The 20,035-nt window shown below is 38.8% G+C and overlaps 1 non-coding gene across 1 annotated transcript; it reads left to right on the top strand.

The window, feature by feature from the left end:
• The first annotated feature begins 4,425 nt into the window (after positions 1-4,425).
• Positions 4,426-4,534, top strand: LOC124965099 (U6 spliceosomal RNA). Its single transcript, XR_007105103.1, has one exon. It is a non-coding gene; the product is annotated as a U6 spliceosomal RNA (small nuclear RNA).
• Positions 4,535-20,035: the final 15,501 nt, after the last annotated feature.

A 20,035-nucleotide genomic window follows, 5' to 3' on the forward strand; every position in this document is an offset into this window, starting at 1 on the left:
TATTTGCTGATATTATAACCAAACACAATGTGTTCACCCCTTGGTGAATGCAAAGCATAACCAAAAAATGGAAGAGTATGATTTATTACTGGTACAAGTAAGGAGAGCACTGGGGAATCAATTTTTAAAGCAGTGCCTCTGAAACAAAGAAAGCAAAAGCCGTTTATTGGGGAAACATACATATTTATATAGGAAAGACTCATGGTCACATGTAGAAGAGAGCACATTCACAAGCATGTGCTCCTCAAGATTACCATTCTTCATTCATTGAATGTTCAAAAAATGGAAATAGGAATGCAACTTAATAGACAATTACAATGAGCATAGTTTACTCTCCATCACCCAAAAGAGACACTGGGTGACTTTGGGTAGTCGAAACTGGTTACTTCTGGGAAAGGGAAGCCAAAATTGGGGATGGATCAAATTGAGGAAATGGAGGCCATGAAAGCCATCTGCCTCTGGAAGTTGGAGACTGCCCCTGGGAGAATGGAATGTTAAGGATCTCTGGAGCTCATTGCTTACCAAATTTACCTGCCCTTATCAAGGACTGCAAGCAAGGAGCTGCTAATTAATGCCCCCTGGGCCCTTGCCTGGCTGAATCACTTTGGCCCTACCCCTACCCCATCTGCTTCTCACTTTTTTTTTTTTTTTTCCTTTTTTGGTGCTGGGGATTGAACCCAAGATCTTGTGCATGGGAGGCAAGCACTCTACCAACTGAGGTATATCCCCAGCACCCCTCCCCGCCACCTTGCTTCTCACTTTTTACCTCTCACCTGCAAAACTGGGCCAAGTAGGCAGGAAGGAGAGAAAAGGGGGAATAGAACTGGAGAACAAAAGAGACCTTAACCTATAAAAGATGTAGGGTGCTCTCACTTCTTGGGATTCTAGAACATCAGTCATGGCCCCTTTCTCCCTCCCAGGAGAAGTCTCTATTATTACTACTTTTAAATAAAACCTGCTTAATATGCTTGCCTTGGTGTGCTTCTCTAGTGTTCAAACTTCAGCATTAGAGGAAGGTCACTGGTATAAACTGCCATATCAAAAGGTGCTCATCTAAAGCAAGAGAGCAATTTGAAAAGTTAACATCACTGAAAGAGGCAGCACCCCTTTTCAGTAAGCACAGACACTTGACTCAGAAAGTACCTGCCTAGTGGCAAACAATGTGATAGAAAGAAATTTAAAACAATTGCCTACCCCAAGGTAGCTCTATTGCAGGTGTATCAAGTTGCCTAAAATTCTTAGCCTACAAGTCCCTTGCTTCAGGTAAATTACATTGCCCCAGGGGAATTTACAACTATGAATTTTTTAAGCTATGAGGGGTATGTCTTAGCAGTTAGAAACATAATTTTAAAATATATATGTATAAAGAAATGGGCCACCGAAGGGCCATGATCATGTAGGAATGGTTCAGAGCTTAGAAGAATGCTCTGTGTGTAGAGCCAGGCATAGTGGGCTTTATAAGTGAATCAATGATCACAGGGATAAGACATGAGAAAGTAGAAGGCAAACTTTAACTCTGTGACCTCTCTTTTTTCCCATTGTTGGTTTTGGTTCTAGCACATACATGATTCCAGAAAACAAAACACTGTTCTGTTTTCTAACTGCAGTGCTTTACATTCTGTTGCATTGTATCTGAGACTGAAAAGTGTGAGCACGGAGACCTTTCCTCTATGAATCAGTAGCGATATGAGTATTAGTCAACAGATTCTTCCCGAAAGGTTGACAGTGTGTGATGGAATCAGTTATCATTAATAATTACAGGAAGATGAAAGAAGACCATAACCTAATAGGAAGAGAAATTTAAACCTAGGCATACAGGCTGAAGCAACTGAAAAGTCAAACCATAATATGTGCAAAATTGATCCTTCAATCAACTCTTTGGAATACTCCCTTATTGCCAAGAAGCATCTAATTCAATTAGGAAAGGACTGCAGGAAGAAGGCATGTGCAACCTTGAGCCTGGCTAGTATCCTTCTCACTAACCCAGTTATTTTGAGAGAGTCATAGTTCACTTGCTATAGGCTCTAATCCCATCCTGGATGTGCTCCCTAAAATTCAAAGGAACACTCTACCCCGCATTCTGTGTTTCTGTGTGTAAGTTTCCACTAACCCCATTATACCCATCCCTCCCAGCTTCCATGACCTCTCTATTATACATCCTTATTTCACAGACACAGATTAGACTGCCTTCTGCATCCCTCCTTAGCATCTTTCTCCCTGTGTCGACTTAGCACATCACTCAGAACAAGTCTCAGGTATAGTCTCCATGGTTTAAACCCTCCACTGGAGAGCATCTAGAGACCACAGGGAGAACATCTCCTACTAACTCCCAAAGTGGGTGCTAGGTAACCCTCACAGGGTATGACAGCATTGTGGGCAAGACCCTGGAAATTTCTCATTGCACATATGAAGAAACTCAGACTCAGAGAGGTTAAGTAATTTAAAACCACATCACAAAAAATTTATTAAGCATTTCAGCTTACAAGTAGGGGGAATATATAGGATAGGTTACATGCCTACTGTATAAACTATAGTTTATATACAGTTCAGGCAATGCCACCCTAAAATATGCCTCTTTGTTGCTTGGGGTTTTTGGGGGGAGAGGAGTACTAGGGATTGAACTCAGGGGCACTAGACCACTGAGTCACATCTCCAGCCCTATTTTGTATTTTACTTAGAGACAGCATCTCACTGAGTTGCTTAGTACCTTGCTGTTGCTGAGATTGACTTTGAACTCACTATCCTCCTGCTTTAGCCTCCCACCACTTTCATATTTTGATCACCTCAAACCTTAGTTCAAAGGAGCACTTGGGGGACAGGGATGCGAGGAGAGACTTTCTCTTTTCTCTGAGCTCTCCTTTCTGCCAAAAGACAAATCTTCCAAAAGGAACTCAATCATCATCACCAATACCCTTCTTGAAGTCTCCAATAGCCAGGGTGTTAGGGAAAATACTAGCCAATGCCTAGGAAAGCTTATGTCTCAGGCAGTGAGATAAGACCTTTAAAGAATGTGATAATGAAGGAAATGGGAAGGGGAAGCTGGCCCCTTCCATTATATCCTTCAGGTGAGGATCAAAGTAGAGTGCCCTTGGTTGTAAAGTAAAGAATGTACTTAAAAAACATCGGAAGAAACTCACCTGCACAGTGGGCATGCAACCTATCCTATGTATTCCCCCTCCTTATAAATGTGGCATGGCCCCCTTTTGCATCCTGGCCTGCCGCTGCCAAGGAGCACATGGGTAATAAAATGTCCAAACCTCTCCATTAATTTCTCCAAGTTATTTCTTTGGGATCTGTAGAAAATATGCTTGCGATGGTTGTAGCCCTAGGGTTGAACACAGGGAGTATTAACTTGTCACAGGAGAGGATGACAAGAATTCAGTACCATACCAGACAAACTTTGTCATCTATTCTTCTAAGGGATCATTCATCTTCCAAGATCATTTACCCTCCCTCAATAATAAGTTGCCAATATTCTCTCTCACATCTGCTGTTAAAAAGAAGGTGTATAGCTGCTAGATCTCACTGAATTCTCAGGTACTCACTTTTCTTTCATGTGATGCCCCTGCACAGGTAAAATATTTGTATACATTTTCTCTTGACAATCTACTTGTTATCAATTTATCAAAATTTCAGAGTTGAGAAGGAAAGTCTTCCCTCCCCTATAAAGCTATAGTTATAATCAATATGGAAAATGCCCAAGTACAAGTCAATGTAAAACACAATTGAATTCATACTAGCTTTAAAAACTGGAAACCATCCAAATGTCCACCAGCAATTGAATGGTCAAACAAACTGAAGCTTCTCCATATAATGGGATATTACCGACAGAAGGAATAAACTACTGAAACCACAACACAGACATATCTCAAAACTCTTGTGTTGAGCAAAAGAAGCCAGAGATAAGAATGTTCATATTGATTGATTCCACTTACATGAAATTCTAGGAAACACAAATCTATAGTGATAGTATACAAATTGGTGATTGTTGATAACTAAAATAGGGCTGAGGAATGATTAACTGAAGAGAATGGATGGAAACTACCTTGATTTCTTTCTTCTTTTTTTGAAAGAGATAGGATCTCACTATCTTTTTGCCCAGGTTGACCTTAAACTCTTGGGCTCAAGCAATCCTCTTGTCTCAGCCTCCCAAGTAGCTGGGACTACAGGTGCATTCACTATAAGCGTGAGGAAGAAAATTTTTGAGGTGAGTAAAATGCTCTCTATATTGATTGTGATATTGGACATGTAGAGGTCTACATCTGTCAAGACTCAGAAGCTGGGCTGGGGTTGTGGCTCAATGGTAGAGCACTCGCTTAGCATGCATGGGGCTCTGGGTTCCATCCTCTGTACCACATAAAAATAAAATAAAGGTATTGTGTCCACCCACAACTAAAAACGAAATATTTTAAAAAAGACTCAGAAGCTGCTCATTTTGGCAGCATATACAAACCTAATTGGAATGATATGGAGAAGAATTGCATGGTCCTTGTGTAAATATGACAAGCAAATTCTAGAAGTGTTCCATACTTTAGAAGCCACATTTTCCCCCAATGAGGATGTTAAGCTATTTTAGAATGTATATGTATGAAAAAAAAGTGAAGACTCCTTGAGCTGTATGTTTAAAATGGGCACATTTCATTGTAAGTAAGCTTTATCTTATCAAAGCTGATTTTTCCTACATTTTTATTTGTGTATTATAGTCGTGCATAATGGTGGGATTTATTGTTGCATATTTATACGTGCACACAATATAACCATATAATTTGGCCAAAATTTTTCCCCAGTATTACCCCTTTCCTGGTCCATTTTCTCTATTCTACTGATCTCCCTTGGATTTTTATGAGATTTCTCCCTCCTTTCTTTTCCTTTTTCCTCTCTTGCCTCCACATATGAGAGAAAACATATAATCCTTGACTTTCTAAGTTTGGCTTACTTTGCTTATATAATGTTCTTAAGTTCCATCCATTTTCCTACAAATGACATGATTTTATTTTTCTTTATGACAATAAAACTGCATTGTGTATATATACCATATTTTCTCTATCCATTCATCTGCTGATGGACACCTAGGTTGGATCCATAGTTTGGCCATTGTGAATTTGCTAAACATGGGTATGCGTATATGACTACAGTATTATTTAGGATAAATACTAAGGAGTGGTATATCTGAATCGTATGGTGGTTTCATTCTTAATCTTTTAAGGCACCTCCATACTGATTTCCATAATGGTTGTACTAATTTACAATCCCACCAAAAGGGTAAAAATGTTTCTTTTTCTGTACATCCTCTCCAGCATTTATTATTTGTATTCTTGATGACTACCATTCTGACTGGAAAATGCAAATAGTACTCATAGATTAACAGTATACTAGATCTGAAAGGGACCTTCATGTCTTCTAGTGTTTTCCATAGAAATTGTTATCTATACTGCATACTAGGAAAAATGAATAAGGTCCTTTTTGACTGAATGTGGTAGGCCCAGGGATTCCAATTGCCCTGAAGGCTGAGGGGATCAATACTTTGCATACTGCCCACCAGAGGTGATACCTTTAACAACCTTTACTTCACAAGCACACCTACCAATGTAATAATAGACTCCAGGCACTCCAGGTGTAAGATGAAATCTCAGTGTAATTTTGATTTGCATTTCCCTAATTGTTAATGATGTTGGACACTTTTTCATGTATTTGTTGGCCATTTGTATTTCTTTTTTTGAGAAGTGTCTGTTGAATTCTAATGAATTCATTAATTCATTTGCCCATTTATTAATTGGGTAATTTGGCTTTTTGGTGTTAAGTATTTTGAGTTCTTTTTGTATTCTAGATATTAATCCTAGGTCAGAAGAGTAGCTAGCAAAGATTTTCTCCCATTCTGTAGGTTCTCTCTTCACATTATTGCTTCCTTTGCTGTGTAGAAGATTTTTTTTTATTGTAAACAAATGGGATACATGTTGTTTCTCTGTCTGTACATGGCGTAAAGGCATACCATTTGTGTAATCATAAATTTACATAGGGTGATGTTGTTTGATTCATTCTGCCATTTTTTCCCTTCCTCCCACCCCTCCCCTCCCACTATACAGTCCTTCCTTCCTCCATTCCTGCCCCCCTCCCTAAACCCAACTCCAAACCCAACACTAACCCTTCCCACCCCCCCATTATGTGTCATCATCCACTTATTAGCGATACCATTCTTCCTTTGGTTTTTTGAGATTGGCTTATCTCACTTAACATGATATTCTCCAGTTTCATCCATTTGCCTGCAAATGCCATAATTTTATCATTCTCTATGGCTGAGTAATATTCCATTGTATATATATACCACAGTTTCTTTATCCATTCATCAATTGAAGGACATCTAGGTTGGTTCCACAATCTGGCTATTGTGAACTGAGCAGCTATGAACATTGATGTGGCTGTATCTCTGTAATATGCTGATTTTAAGTCCTTTGGGTATAGGCCAAGGAGTGGGATAGCTGGGTCAAATGGTGGTTCCATTCCAAGTTTTCTAAGGAATCTCCACACTGCTTTCCAGAGTGGCTGCACTAATTTGCAGCCCCACCAGCAATGTAAGAGTGTATCTTTCTCCCCACATCCTCGCCACCACCTGTTGTTGCTTGTATTCTTGATAATCGCCATTCTAATTGGGGTGAGATGGAATCTTAGGGTGGTTTTGATTTGCATTTCTCTTATTACTAGAGATGTTGAACATTTTTCCATATGTTTGTTGATTGCTTGTAGATCTTCTTCTGTGAAGTGTCTATTCATTTCCTTAGCCCATTTGTCGATTGGATTATTTGCATTCTTGGTGTAGAGTTTTTTGAGTTCTTTATAGATTCTGGAGATTAGCGCTGTATCTGAAGTATGATTGGCAAAGATTTTCTCCCACTCTGTAGGCTCTTTCTTCGCATTGCTGATAGTTTCCTTTGCTGAGAGAAAGCTTTTTAGTTTGAATCTATCCCAGTTATTAATTCTTGCTTTTATTTCTTGTGCTATGGGAGTCCTGTTGAGGAAGTCTGGTCCTAAGCTGACATGTTGAAGCTCTGGACCTACTTTTTCTTCTATAAGATGCAAGGTCTCTGGTCTGATTCCGAGATCCTTAATCCATTTTGAGTTTAGTTTCATGCATGGTGAGAGATATGGGTTTAGTTTCATTCTGTTGCATATGGATTTCCAATTCTCCCAGCACCATTTGTTGAAGAGGCTATCTTTTCTCCATTGCATATTTTTGGCCCCTTTGTCTAGTATGAGAAAATTGTATTTATTTGGGTTTGTGTCCGTGTCCTCTATTCTGTACCATTGATCCACCTTTCTATTTTGGTACCAATACCATGCCGTTTTTGTTACTATTGCTTTGTAGTAGAGTTGAAGATCTGGTATTGCGATACCCCCTGCTTCACTCTTTCTGCCAAGGATTGCTTTAGCTATTCTGGGCTTTTTATTCTTCCAGAAGATTTTTAATTTAATGACATCCCATATACTGACTCCTGGCATTATTTCCTGAGCTTTAGGGGTCCTATTGAGAAAGTTATTGCCTGTGCCTATATGCTGAAGTGTTGACCCTGTAAGGAAATCCCACGAAACCACGCCGGACACGGGAAATCACATAAGGGAATTTATTAAGCAAACAGAGTGTCTCCCTGCAGGGTAAGAGAGAAAATGAGAGGAAAATAGAAAAGAAAGATAGGACGCGCGCTAGAGAGAGTGGAAAACCAGGAGGATAGAGAAAAGTGAGTAGGACAGACAGAAGAATGGAAAAGATGGCGGGTAAGCTACAGTAAAACAGTTGAATTCCGCGGGGCTAACAGGGGACCAATATAGGAGAAGGAGAAGGATACTTGCAAGCTGACTGATGAACCAAAAGGTAGCTAGGATGTTCACAGATTGACAAGTGGTTGGGAGGCGGGCAAAATGACTGTACCTGATGGGCTGGGGAGCAGCTTTATACATTACAGACCCTACATTTTCTTATAGGACTTGCATAGTTTCTGGTCTAATTCCTAGGTCTGAAAACTGATTTTAAAAGAATCACTAGTAAAAGAGAAAGGTAAAAGAAGAAACTGACTAATTGCCTAGGATAGTTAGGAAAGTCTAGACAAAGGAGGTAATAAACTAATTGGGTTTTTAAGTAGGATAGGAAATCACCAAAGGGAAGTAGAAAATGGGAGTGGGAAATAGAATATAGGCTTTTGTAGACAAAGGACACAACATAAACAAATGAGCAGTAAGTTGTGACTGTGAGCATCATAGAGATAGAATTTTACAATGGTGAAAAGGAGCCACTTCTAAGTAGAATAGTGGGAAGAAACCCAGATTCAAGATGTGGCCATTGGCAACCCACACAGCCTCTCTGGGCCTTAGGTCTCTTGTAAAACTGAAGGGTTAAAAAACAAACAAACAAACAAAAGAGCTAAACTAAATCTCTAAGATTGTATTCTCAAGCAGGTGGACCATGAAACATTAATGAGACAAAATGATTAGGGGTAAGTTGTCAATCACGTCAATGCCCATGTCTGGCCACTCTGGTGCCTGGAGTCTATTCTTATATTGGTAGGTGCCTGTGAAGTAAAGGTTGTTAAACCTCTGATGGCAAGTATGCAAAGGTATTGATCCCCTCAGTCTTCAGGGCAATTGGAACCCCTGGGCCTACCACATTCAGTCACAAAGGACCTTATTCATTTTTCCTAGTATGTAGTATAAATAATGATTTCTATGGAAAACACTAGAAGACATGAAGGTCCCTTTCAGATCTAGTATACTATTAATCTATGAGTACTATTTGCATTGTCCAGAGGAAGAGGTTCTATAATTCTCAAGAAATACATGTAGGGGGTCCTACAAAAGACTAAGTGGAAACTTTCTTTGGGGACTCTCAGAAAGATAGGAAAGATGCTTACAGCAAAGGTGGAGAATTTGTGGGTCATTTTGGGGAAAGTTGGATTTTGAAAACACATTAATATATTTTGCAATCAAATAATAACAGTAACAATACTAAAAAAGACAGTCTCTCCAACAGTTCTGGTATTAGGTATGTTCAGTGAAAGGTGAATGAATGAATGAATTACCTTTACTAAATGGCTATAGGGTACCTAGAATTATACCTGAAACCCCATATTTCCCTTGGTAAATCTTAAGTCAGCCATTTAAGTTTATCTGTTATCTCCAGTAGGCTCTGAGGGCTTCGTGAGCAAGGACAATTTGTTTTTATAGCTAGCACTTAGCAAAGTGCTTTGGATATAGTATGCACCCAGTGCACATTTGCTGATTCTAATTTAATTTAATTTAGAGAGATCAGTTTGGAGCATTTCCCGCTTTCAAAAACTTTGCAGTGTATTGTGGGGAGAGGCTAATTAACTATAGTAATGATATGCATTACACTTATTTAAATGATAAATTACATTTGTCACTATACAAATTGTAAGAAAGTTTAGTAATATGTAACTGTAGAAGCAATTCCTTCCTTAAATGCACTTTATCATTTTTACCTTTTATCACTCTCCTCAGTGGCCTGAATGCTACTAGAGATAGAACCCAGGGCCTGGCACATACTTGGCACTTGCTCTACCACAGAGCTACATCCCCAGTCAGACATAATTTATTTTTTCTATCTGATAAAGTTCTACTCTCCTTTGCAAATCTGTTTTCTCTCTGCTAGCTAGTTCCTCCCCTACTTTTGGGTGTCAGTTTAGTTTCAGCTCAATATCTTCTGAGCAGAGAATGAAATAAGGAGTTAGGAAACCATTCCTGAAGGCGGTGGTGAGGGAGAAGACAGAGGAGGAAAATCCAATAAGGGAGCCACCTAGTGGCTGGTTGTTGTTATAACCAATTGGGAGTCCCTCCTAGGAGCCTCCACTGAAGTGTGTAAAACGTGCTACAAATTTGCCCTAAAAGGATGAGATACTGGGCCTTTGTCCACCAACTTCTTTTTTGATTAAGGATGCACACTTTTAATTTCCCCTGCATGTGAACAGCATGACTTTTGAAACTACCACGAAGGCTCCAAGGCATATTTAGAAGTGGGAGCTGTCCACAAGCATGGGAACTGACCCCTAGGGATGCAGTTGAATCACAGGTGGGTCAACTGAAGCCTCACTAAAACAAAACCCCTCAAAATCACGTTGCATAATAATATTTATCATCTCTAATCTACTTCTCAGGTTGCCTCATTTCTTTATTTATGAACATCTGATGTTTTGGGAGCATCTTTTATCTGGAAACGGTACCAGGTTTCCCCCTGGGAAAGTTTTCTCTTCCATTCTTAGTGTGGGTGCTTCAAGTGGAGTCTCTACTCCAAGTCCTTATAATGGCGAGGAGACCTCAGCCCAACCAAAATATCATGTCCCCCTGTCCTAACAATCAGCCAATGAGAAGTATTGAGATATGTTATGGTATATGTTTCCCCATAATTACTGCAGCACATTTGCAGTACTGTGTGGAGAGTTTGTTTAAGGACAGAGCCCAAAAGTGGAATGTAGAATCAGAAACATGAGAGAAAGATAAATTGGATTTTGACAACATAAAAATGAAACTTATAGGAAGGAAGTCCTATTTCTGGACTTTAAAAAAAGTAAGCCATGTCTTGTATAAACTATTTGGGGTTCCACTTTTCCATCACCTTGAACTCAAAGGGCCCTGTTATATTGTCCTACTCCACAATAGGCTATATTCCTTATAATAGACTGAAAGTTTGTCTTGTCAAAAATCAGTATGTTGAGATCCTACCCCCAAATATGATAGTATTAGGAGGTGAAATCTTTGTGGGGTGATTAGTTCATGAAGGTAGAATCATCATGAATGGGATTAGTGTCCTTACAAAAGAGACCTCAGGAAATACTCTTGCCTTCTTTCTTTCTCTCAAGGATTCAAGAAGCCGGAAATCTGCAGCCTGAAAGAGCTAGAACCCAACAGCACCCTGATCTCAGACCAACAGCCTTCAGAAATATGAGGAAGAAATTTCTGTTATTTATAAGTAACTCAGTCTATGGTGCTTTTTTTTAGCAGTCCCAAATAAATAAAAACATGCCCCATGCCAGCAGAGACTTTATTGGTTTCATTCACCATTGTATAATCAGACAATGCGTAATGCATTATTGCATAATGTCTGGCACATAATAGGTGATTAATAAATATTGTTGACTTAAATAATTAATTTGACTCCAACTTTAAGTAATGTAAAATTATAGTAAAGAAGACCATTTTAATGGTGAAAATAGAATGTAACTGGCTGGGAGCGTAGCTTAGTGGCAGAGCACTTACCTAGCATGTATAAGGCCCTGGGTAAAATTCCCAGAACAGCAAAAATAAGTGAATAAATAAACTGAAATGGAATGTATCTACAGTGAGTTATATGCATTCAGGTATAGGTAGGAAATAAAACTTGACTCAGATATTTCAAATGAACAAACTTTAACCCATTGTGTCCCATCATCCCACTTACGGAACACCTAAAAAACTTAAATTGAGCAACAAATGTACCACCTATAGTAACTTTGAAGTAAATAGTTATGTTTTTAGAGTTCTATTATTTTGAGAAAAGCAATAGGTCAATGATTAGTGGTAATATTCATTAATATTATTAGTGATGTCATGGATAATATTAACATTATTTCTATTAAAGTATAATGTGTATTATTACATGATTTATAATATTATAATATTATTAATATTAATGATAATAAATTATGTAATAAACTCTAGATTATTATTTTCAGCCTATTTTAATGCATCCATATCAATTCATTGAAATATTTACAAATTTGAAAACTTGGGACTTAAGGGTTAATGAAGGGCAATTTGTGTGTGTGCATGTATGCACACATGTACATCTTCATAGATGATGATAATGCTTGCCTAGATTGATTAATTTACTAGGAATTAAAAAATGATGATACCATGTAATTTTATAACAGCTCCATTTATTAAATGTAAGAATATATCTATAAGGAGAAATTTCTCATCATTGACTACTGGGTTACCTTGTGGTATACCTAAAATAGAACAAACAAAATAAATAACTAAAATAGAACAAACAAAATAAATGCTTGCTTCTTTTCCTTCTGGTTACCAGGTTTCAACGTGAGTTAGTTCCCTAGCATTGTCCAAAGATGACCAGTGGTGCTTTTTCCCTTAGTATCATTGTGAACTCATGAATTTAAAACATATTTGAAGTATTTCAGTTTCTTATGAATGCTCATTATTTCTTCATCCTTGGCTAGTGAAAGTCTATGCAAGTTGGTTCCAAGTCCCTTTGATACAACACTAGTAATCTTTGATAACTTCTGGTGGTTGAAAACATTTCAGCCTTATCTTTTATTTTGCCTTCCTAAAGCCTAGAATTAGACATTTCTCCAAGGAGTCCTGTGGTTCTTTCCTTACCAGTTGAAAAGACTTAGAAATAATGACCAACTGGATAGCAATGAATGCCTATAGTGTCCGGACTGCAATCTTAAAATAGCATTTTTCAATATGTCATTGTTTCTTGATCTTTAACGCAGTAGTAGGGTAGGGCATGATGGTAAATTGGAAAAATGAGCACAAATTCTTCCCCTTCTTGTATACAACATGTGTCTTTGCAATGTGACTTTCATACTCTTTTCATCAAGAGGTATAATCTGTTTCTCTACTCCTTAAATCTGCACTCGGACATGTGACTTGACTTGGCTAAAGGGTAACAGCAAATGTGATCAAAGCACATTTGAAAAACACATGTTGTAGGCACAGGCAACAGCTTTCTGAATAGGACCCCTAAAGATCAGAAAATAGGGTGGAAGGAGGGCAAGAATGGAGGAAGGAAGGACTGTATAGAGGGAAAAGAGGGGTGGGAGGGGTGGGGGGAAGGGAAAAAAATAACAGAATGAATCAAACAATACCCTATGTAAATTTATGATTACACAAATGGTATGCCTTTACTCCATGTACAAACAGAGAAACAACAGTATCCCATTTGTTTACAATAAAAAAAAGTTAAAAAAAATCAGAAAATAATGCCAAGAGTTAATGAATGGGATGGGATCAAATTAAAAATCTTCTCCATAGTAAAGGAAAAATTAAGAATGAGAAGAGAAAACCTACAAAATCTTTGCCAGCTACTCTTCTTTTCTTTTCCTTTTTTTTTTGCCAGCTACTCTTCTGATAGAGGATTAATACTTAGAATATATAAAGAACTCAAAAACTTAACAAAAAGCCAAATAACCCAATTAATAAATGAGCAAATGTTTAAACACACACTTCTCAAAAAAAGAAATACAAATGGTCACCAAAATATGAAAAAATGTTCAGCACCATTAGCAATTAGGGAAATGCAAGTCAAAACTACATTGAGATTTCTTCTCACAACAGTGAGAATGGCAGTCATCAAGAATGGATAAAGAAGATGTGTACAAAATGGAATATTACTCAGTCATAAGGAAGAATGACTTTATGACATTTTCTGGTAAATGGAAGGATCTGGAGACTATCTTGCTAAATGGAATAAGTTCATTTGATCCCCTCAAATAGAAATCGAATGGTCTTTCTGATATGTGGATGCTAACACACAACGAGGAGAGTAGGGGAAGAATAGAAGTTCAGTGGATTAGACTAAGGGAAATGAAGGGAAGGGAGAGGGGATAGGAATTGGAAAGAGTGGAATGACTCTGACATAACTTTCCTATGTACATATATGAAATACATCACAGTGAATTGCAATATTGGGTACATTCACAAGACTAGGATCCTAGTTAGAATAAGATATATTCTGTATTTGTACAAAAAAGTCAAAATAGACTCTATTGTCAAGTATAACAAAAACAAAAAACAAAAAACACAAAAAAAGAAGAATGGCAGTCATCCAGAATACAAACGGGCTGGGGTTGTGGTTCAGTGTTAGAACGCTTGCCTAGCACATGTGAGGCACTGAGTTTGATCCTGAGCACCACATTAAAAAATAATAAATAGAAACTCGGACAACTGGGATCATCATAGAGGAGGCGGCTCAGCACAGCGCTTGGACTCGGAGCAACCACTGGGGCTCCGGGCGGCTGCCTGAGGAGGAGCTGCGTGGCGAGCTGTTTAGACTCAGAGTAATCGCTTCTGAACACCGGGGGGTTGCCCGGAGGAAAAGGAGAAGCACGGTGGGTCACTTGGTCTAGGAGTGACTGCATCAGAGCCACAGGTGGTTGCCACAGGAGGAGCTGCGTGGCGAGCTGTTTGAACTCAGAACGACCGCTCCTGAACACCGGGGTGTTGCCCGGAGGAAGAGGAGAAGTGCAGCGGGTCGCTTGGTCTAGGAGTGACTGCATCAGAGCCACAGGCGGTTGCCAGAGAAGGAGGCGAGTGGTGAGTTGATTGCACTCAAAGCAACCGCTCCTGAACACCGGTGGCCTGCCTGGAGGAGGAGCATGGTGGGTCACTTGGTCTCGGAGCCACCGCCCCTGAACACCCGGGGGGCTACCCCGAGGGGGAGGAGGAGGAACAGGGCGGGTCACTTGGGCTTGGAGTGACTGCCTAGGGCTACTGGAGGTTAGCAGGAGGAGGAGATGCGAAGTGAGTTGCTTGGACTCCTAGTGACTACATCGGAAACCGGGCTGCTGTCCGGAGGAGGAGGTGTGTGGTGGGTCTCTGGGTATCGGAGCTATTGTACGGGGCTCCAGGTGGCGGCTCAGAGGAGGGGCCGCATAGCCAGGCGATTAGGGGCAGAGTAGGGTCCCAGGAGCTAGGTGGCTTCTTGCTGGAAGAGCCGCACAGAGACACGCCTAGGGGCAGAGCGAAGTTTCCAGGGCTGAGGGCAGATTCTCTGGGAGAGGCAGCCTAAGGAGACTCGCCTGCGGAGGGTGAGGCTCCCAGGCTCAGGAGGTAGGTCCAGGCCCCTGGGAACATTGCAGAGGAAGACAGCCCAGCCCAGGTGGTAGGTGTAGATTGAGGGGAACCTCTAGGAGGGGAACTGACCAGTGAGACATTCCCACCGAGTGAGTCTTCCCTACCAGGAGAAGTTTTCCTACAGGGACGGTTAAACCAGAGACACAGTCACAAATAGGCCTTGCCTCAGCCTGCAGCCTAGTTCCCAGTTGGATGACCATTGGTCAACAAGTGGAGACACCTCTGACCACTAGCAGGGAATATACGCCACCTGAGGGTCACCACCCTAGAGAGGCAGCTTCTTTGTGGAGCTCCGCATTATCAACTTCCTCCAAGACTGCAGGCTACTGAAGGATAAGAGGGGATATACTAGCAATCGTCAGGGACATTATAAGTCGATAGAGGAAATCTGCAATATCTTAATGACCCACTGATTCCTGAACAATATGAGAAAATAAGGGAAGAAAATGCCCCAAACAAATCTAGATGTTACATCAATAGAATCCAACGACAGCATGGCAGAAGAAATGACAGAAAGGGAGTTCAGAATGTACATAATTAAAATGATTAGGGAAGCAAACAATGAGATGAAAGAGCAAATGCAGGCATTGAATGATGAGATGAAAGAGCAAATGCAGGCATTGAATGATCGCACCAATCGACAGTTAACAGAGCAAATTCAGGAAGCAAAAGATCATTTCAATAAAGAGTTAGAGATATTGAAAAAAAACCAAACAGAAATCCTTGAAATGAAGGAAACAATAAACCAAATTAAGAACTCCATAGAAAGCATAACCAATAGGATAGAACACCTGGAAGACAGAACTTCAGATATTGAAGACAAAATATTTAACCTCGAAAGCAAAGTTGAACAAACAGAGAAGATGGTAAGAAATCATGAACAGAATCTGCAAGAACTATGGGATATCATGAAAAGGCCAAATTTGAGAATTACTGGGATTGAGGAAGGCTTAGAGAAACAAACCAAAGGAATGAACAATCTATTCAATGAAATAATATCAGAAAATTTCCCAAATCTGAAGAATGAAATGGAAAATCAAGTTCAAGAGGCTTATAGGACTCCAAATACACAAAATTACAACAGACCCACACCAAGGCACATTATAATGAAAATACCTAACATACAAAATAAAGACAGAATTTTAAAGGCTGTGAGAGAAAAGAACCAAATTACATTCAGGGGGAAGCCAATACGGATATCAGCAGATTTTTCAATCCAGACCCTAAAAGCTAGAAGGGCCTGGAACAACATTTTTCAACCTCTGAAAGAAAATGGATGCCAACCAAGAATCTTATACCCAGCAAATCTTACCTTCAAATTTGACGATGAAATAAAATCTTTCCATGATAAACAAAAGCTAAAATAATTTACAAAAAGAAAGCCAGCATTACAGAACATTCTCGGCAAAATATTTCATGAGGAAGAAATAAAAAACAAAGAAGCAAATCAGCAAAGGGTGGAATTATCCTAAAGGAACTGTCAAATAAAGGAGGAACCAAGATGTGTCAAAAAATAAATAAATAAATAAATAAATAAAAATTTTAAATATGAACCAAATGACCGGGAATACAAATCATATCTCAATAATAACCCTGAATGTTAATGGCCTGAATTCATCAATCAAAAGACATAGACTGGCAGATTGGATTAAAAAGAAAGATCCAACAATATGTTGCCTGCAAGAGACTCACCTCATAGAAAGAGATACCCATAGACTAAAGGTGAAAGGATGGGGAAAAACATACCATGCACATGGACTCAGCAAAAAAGCTGGAGTATCCATCCTCATTTCAGATAATGTGGACTTCAAGCCAATGTCAGTCAGAAGGGATAAGGAAGGACATTTCATACTGCTTAAGAGGAGCATAAAGCAGCAAGATATAACAATCATAAACATCTATGCCCCAAACAGTGGCTCATCCATGTATGTCAAACAAATCCTTCTCAATTTTAGAAACCAAATAGACCATAACACAATAATACTAGGTGATTTTAACACGCCTCTTTCACCACTGGACAGATCTTCCAAACAAAAATTGAACAAAGAAACCATAGATCTCAATAACACAATCAATAATTTAGACTTAACAGACATTTATAGAATATACCATCCAACCAAGAGCGAATACACTTTCTTCTCAGCAGCACATGGATCCTTCTCTAAAATAGACCATATATTATGCCACAAAGCTAATGTCAGCAAATACAAGAAGATAGAGACACTACCTTGTATTCTATCAGATCATAATGGATTGAAGTTAGAAATAAATGAAAGAGTAAAAAACAGAAACTACTCCAGCTACTGGAGATTAAACAATATGCTATTATATGATGAATGGATAACAGAAGATATTAGGAAGGAAATTAAAAAATTCTTAGAGGTAAACGAGAAACAAGAAACATCATATCAAAATCTCTGGGACACTATGAAAGCAGTACTTAGAGGAAGATTTATTTCATGGAGCGCATTTAATAAAAGAAGTAAAACTCAAAAAATAAACGACCTAACACTACAGCTCAAAGCCCTAGAGAAAGAAGAACAGATCAGCATCAAAAGTAGTAGAAGAAGGAAATAGTTAAACTCAGAGTTGAAATCAACGAAATTGAAACAAAAGAAACAATACAAAAAATTGACAAAATAAATAGTTGGTTCTTCGAAAAAATAAACAAAATTGATAAACCCTTAGCCACACTAACAAAGAGAAGACGAGAGAAAACCCAAATCACTAAAATTCGGAATGAACAAGGAAATATCACAACAGACATGAATGAAATACAAAACATAATTAGAAGCTATTTTGAAAATCTATACTCCAACAAAATAGAAAATTTCGAAGACATCAACAGGTTTCTAGAGACATATGAATTGCCTAATCTGAACGAGGAGGACATACACAATTTAAATAGACCAATTTCAAGTAATGAAATAAGAAGTCATCATTAGCCTCCAACAAAGAAAAGTACAGGACCAGATGGGTTCTCAGCCGAGTTCTACAAACTTTTAAAGAAGAGCTCATTCCAATACTTCTCAAAGTATTCCATAAAATAGAAGAGGAGGGAACCCTCCCAAACTCTTTCTATGAAGCCAATATTACCCTGATACCTAAACCAGGCAGAGACACATCAAGGAAAGAAAATTTCAGACCAATATCCTTAATGAACATCGACGCAAAAATTCTCAACAAAATTTTAGCAAATCGCATACAAAAACATATTAAAAAGATAGTGCACCATGATCAAGTGGGTTTCATCCCAGGGATGCAAGGTTGGTTCAATATCAGGAAATCAATAAATGTCATTCACCATATCAATAGACTTAAAGTCAAGAATCACATGATTATTTCGATAAATGCAGAAAAAGCATTTGATAAAATACAGCACCCCTTCATGCTCAAAACACTAGAAAAAATAGGGATAGTGGGAACATTCCTTAACATTGTAAAGGTCATCTACGCTAAGCCCATGGCTAATATCATTCTAAATGGTGAAAAACTGAAAGCATTCCCTCTAAAAACTGGAACAAGGCAGGGATGCCCTCTTTCACCACTTCTATTCAATATCGTCCTTGAAACTCTAGCCAGAGCAATTAGACAGACCAAAGAAATTAAAGGGATACAAATAGGAAAAGAAGAACTCAAACTATCCCTATTTGCTGATGATATGATTGTATACTTAGAGGAACCAGGAAATTCCACCAGGAAACTTTTAGATCTCATAAGTGAATTCAGTAAAGTAGCGGGGTATAAGATCAATGCACATAAATCTAAGGCATTTCTATACATAAGCGATGAATCTTCAGAAAGAGAAATTAGGAAAACTACCCCATTCACAATAGCTTCGAAAAAAATAAAATACTTGGGAATCAATCTCACAAAAGAGGTGAAAGACCTCCACAATGAGAACTACAGAACACTAAAGAAAGAAATTAAAGAAAACCTTAGAAGATGGAAAGATCTCCCATGTTCTTGGATAGGAAGAATTAATATTGTCAAAATGGCCATACTACCAAAAGTGCTATACAGATTTAATGCAATTCCAATTAAAATCCCAATGATGTACCTTACAGAAATAGAGCAAGCAATTATGAAATTCATCTGGAAGAATAAAAAACCCAGAATAGCTAAAGCAATCCTTGGCAGAAAGAGTGAAGCAGGGGGTATCGCAATACCAGATCTTCAACTCTACTACAAAGCAATAGTAACAAAAACGGCATGGTATTGGTACCAAAATAGAAAGGTGGATCAATGGTACAGAATAGAGGACATGGACACTAACCCAAATAAATACAATTTTCTCATACTAGACAAAGGGGCCAAAAATATGCCATGGAGAAAAGATAGCCTCTTCAACAAATGGTGCTGGGAGAATTGGAAATCCATATGCAACAGAATGAAACTAAACCCATATCTCTCACCATGCACGAAACTAAACTCAAAATGGATTAAGGATCTCGGAATCAGACCAGAGACCTTGCATCTTATAGAAGAAAAAGTAGGTCCAGAGCTTCAACATGTCGACTTAGGACCAAACTTCCTCAACAGGACTCCCATAGCACAAGAAATAAAAGCAAGAATTAATAACTGGGATAGATTCAAACTAAAAAGCTTTCTCTCAGCAAAGGAAACTATCAGCAATGCGAAGAAAGAGCCTACAGAGTGGGAGAAAATCTTTGCCAATCATACTTCAGATAGAGCGCTAATCTCCAGAATCTATAAAGAACTCAAAAAACTCTACACCAAGAATGCAAATAATCCAATCGACAAATGGGCTAAGGAAATGAATAGACACTTCACAGAAGAAGATCTACAAGCAATCAACAAACATATGGAAAAATGTTCAACATCTCTAGTAATAAGAGAAATGCAAATCAAAACCACCCTAAGATTCCATCTCACCCCAATTAGAATGGCGATTATCAAGAATACAAGCAACAACAGGTGTTGGCGAGGATGTGGGGAGAAAGGTACACTCTTACATTGCTGGTGGGGCTGCAAATTAGTGCAGCCACTCTGGAAAGCAGTGTGGAGATTCCTTAGAAAACTTGGAATGGAACCACCATTTGACCCAGCTATCCCACTCCTTGGCCTATACCCAAAGGACTTAAAATCAGCATATTACAGAGATACAGCCACATCAATGTTCATAGCTGCTCAGTTCACAATAGCCAGATTGTGGAAC

Source organism: Sciurus carolinensis, chromosome 14 (genome assembly GCF_902686445.1).
Source record: "Sciurus carolinensis chromosome 14, mSciCar1.2, whole genome shotgun sequence".
In the NCBI taxonomy this organism is placed as follows: Eukaryota; Metazoa; Chordata; class Mammalia; order Rodentia; family Sciuridae; genus Sciurus; species Sciurus carolinensis.